Source organism: Coenobita brevimanus, chromosome 29 (assembly GCF_032717465.1).
Source record: "Coenobita brevimanus isolate Jiangsu-jjx chromosome 29, ASM3271746v2, whole genome shotgun sequence".
Classification (NCBI taxonomy): Eukaryota; Metazoa; Arthropoda; class Malacostraca; order Decapoda; family Coenobitidae; genus Coenobita; species Coenobita brevimanus.
The window spans coordinates 42,344,003-42,344,262 of record NC_136982.1 but is presented as its reverse complement, the minus strand read 5'-3'; positions in this window follow the sequence as shown (position 1 = coordinate 42,344,262).

The window sequence follows — 260 nt, the reverse complement described above, 5'->3', positions numbered from 1 at the left end:
TCTTCCTTTCTCTTATATTCTTTTCTCTTCCCCCTTCTCTCTCTCTCTCTCTCTCTCTCTCTCTCTCTCTCTCTCTCTCACACACACACACACACACACACACACACACACACACACACACACACACACACACACACACACACACACACACACACACACACACACACACACTTTTGCCAGGTAGAGAACTTTACTGAGTCACATTTCACTTTACTGAGCTTTGTCGCATGTACCTGGCATAGGAGGGAGTAGGTGTATGG